A 3,114-nucleotide genomic window follows, 5' to 3' on the forward strand; every position below is an offset into this window, starting at 1 on the left:
TTTAAGGGCACCTCCAGAACACGATTAGCCTTCTGGTGGGGGAAAAAAAAAATACATGCATTAACTGACTGCTGCAGCCGGGCGCTCGCACGCCCGTATTTCCACCTTAAAGAGGCAGAAACGCCCGCGTCCCAGGTCGCCCGTCCCGGGCTGTTTCTGCAGTTGCCTTCGGGGTTACCAAGAGACGGCGGCGCAGGGAGGGAGGGAGGCAGGCAGGGAGGGAGGGAGCAGGCCGGGGGCCGCCGGAGCCGAGCCCGGCGCTGCGGGAGCGGCCGCTCGGGCTCACCGCCGCCCTGCCCGCCCAGCGGTAGGTGACCCGCCGCCCATCCCGCCCCGCAGCTCCCTCTGCTCCTCACATGTTCTCCTCGCTGTTTTAAATATCGCTTCCCCAGAGCGCTCGGCGGGCAGCTGCGCGGCCCGGGGAGGAGCTCCGAGGCGGCGGCGCAGCTGCTCCCCGCCGCCTGTGCCGGGAAGCCGGCCCGCCCCCTCCGCTCCGCTCCGCTCCGCCCCGCCAGAAACCGCCCCCGGCCCCGGCCCCGGCCCCGGCCCCGGCCGCCGAGGGGTCCCGGGGGCAGCGCGGGGGCTCCGGAAGGCAGGGACAAAAGGCGGGCAGGCTGAAGCGTGCCCTGCTCCCCCAGGCGTGACGGCGCTTCGTGTCCTTTCGCGCGTCTGAGGGCCCCGTATCGCACCCGCCTCTCACTAGGGACGCCAGGGAAAAGGCAGAGCGCCGTGACTAGACCCTTCCCAACAGCAAAGGGACAAGAAATTCCCTCGCCTTTGATCTACCGCGCCGTGAGCCTTTCGTTTCACCCCTGTAAACCGCGCGAGCCCCGGCGCCTCAGCGGGGAGGGTTTCCTCAGGGACAGACCAAGGGGCGGGAGGCCAGCGGCAGCCCCCGGCCTGCGCGCGAGGCGGGAGCCGCTTCCCAGAACGGGCAACTCCGCCAGCCCGCGCCGCTTAGAAGTCAGGCAGGGCACGGGAAGGAACAGTCCTCGCTAAAGGCAAAGACAGCACTCTCAGCTTCCAAACGGCACTGCAGTTCACAGTGTAACTTACTCAGAGAACACTAATTAATGACTAAGAAGCAAACCAGGAGTCCATCCTGGAACAGTCACCGTGACTCATTTTCTGTACCTACGCGGCCTGAGCTCAGCCCGCCTCTCGCACGGGGCCGCCAGGATTTGGGCCTGTGCTCCTCACTGCCCGTGACACGCCCTGAAAAAGAAAGCACGGACTGCAGCAAATACAATGCATTCCAGTAAGTTACTATAGGTGGGACTCGTTAAGCGCATCGTTAACTTTCTTTTCTCCAGAAGCCGTGAGCGTGCTGTCATCGTCTGGCTGCACGCTGTGCGTGTGCGAGAGCACGGCTGCCGCTGTGACGGCCTGGGATGCTCCCCGGTGAATCACACGCTTGGGCTGCTGCAGTGAATTTCAACAGGACACGTCCATCAATTCACGCGGGCTTGACGCCACCGGCAGTACATGCAGCTGCATCACTAACTTGGCCAGATAAAATAACTCCTGAAGAGGTAAATACCTTCGGAAGGTAAAATTTATGTTGATGGGACACATATTATCTCTGTTACCATTTTCTTTTTAAATAAAGCCGGTCTTTCATTCCCTATGTATATAAATGCTCAGTGATTTTATGAAATTACGAATGCAGACATTACAGGCATCTGGAAAGAAAGTGTCATTTTAAGATGACATAAGCTTTACAGGGCGTTTTGAAAATGCTGCACAGCTGCGTTTATAATGCAGGGAGAATATGCCATTTCTACAAACAAATTACCGAAATTGAGCTTCATGCAGTTGGAGCTGACTTCTTACAGAATGACACAATAGAGGCTGAGTAAAGAAGGCATCCCTATCTACAGGAGCCGAAAACAAATTAGCATCTGTAAATTAATTGAACTCTTGAGCATCTGAAACACCAGACAGGCACAGCCTTGCACTCCGTCTGGACTCAACAAGAGCTTTACCAAGCACGGTGACTGGCGATGTGTCACATCCTCATTTAGTGAGAAAGAGCTGTATACGCACTTGCATTTATCTTCTATTACCAGAACAGAAATTATCTGTTTGGAATAGCTTCTTTCATGCATGAGATATAAATAAGTAGCACATATGGCTGAAGTACACACTAAGGTACGCACAACTCCCACTGCAGTGGGACTGCAAGGATGTAACTGCGGAAAGACGGGGGCCTGGCATAACCATCTTTCTCAAAACAAATGTATAATTAAGGAAAATACATCACGGCACACCAGCAGATCATACACCCACTTCTGAGGCTACCCCACACAAATATATAAAGAAACTATGATCACCATGGAAGTATGATCTCATTTTTAAATACACGTTTAAATCTTAAGCAAGAGAAAGAAAGCTTTAATTATTTCTTTCAGATGGTAAACTGCATCAGAGTGAATGCAGCAATTTACAATTCTGACTTGCAAATAATGGAATAATCAGTATGCACACTTCACTTATTTGCTGATGAAAGAAAGGAAATGTCTTTGACTTAAATGTTCACAAGAAAAAAAAAGTTCTCAGGCTCCAACACATTTTTTTCTAGTGACAGCAACAAGAGCTCCTTTTCTACCTCAGTACTTGCACAATGAACATTCTTAACTCCTTAGAACACATCCCACTACGGGAAGGTTACCTGTCCTTCTCTGATCAAGTTCTACATGAAGTGAAGGCAACAAATGTTGGTGGGAATTGGAAGGATGCTGGGGAACAAGGTGGCACACAAACCGTGTGCTGCATCTCCTCAGTCCCTCTGAAGCCATTGCATCCCAAGTCTGCCTGGCACAGACTCTCGCTCCCTGCATTTTCAGCAAGAAGGAAAAGGGAGAGGAGCAGTCACTGCCACAAGCTCTTGTTTTAGCTCAATGTATTTCTGCCAGACAATGCAGCAGTAAAGCAAGCTGTTAAGACTCCACATTCTCTGTCTTCCACAACCTCTCCCCTCCCAACAAGAGTGGTCTATACCACCATTTTAAAATCAGGCAATGCTAAGAAGGTTCCAATAGACCCCAATTAATATAGAGACCCAGAAATCAAAGTCTAACCTTTTCCACAGTTGTATTTCACATGTTCCCAGGA

The sequence above is a fragment of the Gavia stellata genome, chromosome 11 (assembly GCF_030936135.1).
Source record: "Gavia stellata isolate bGavSte3 chromosome 11, bGavSte3.hap2, whole genome shotgun sequence".
In the NCBI taxonomy this organism is placed as follows: Eukaryota; Metazoa; Chordata; class Aves; order Gaviiformes; family Gaviidae; genus Gavia; species Gavia stellata.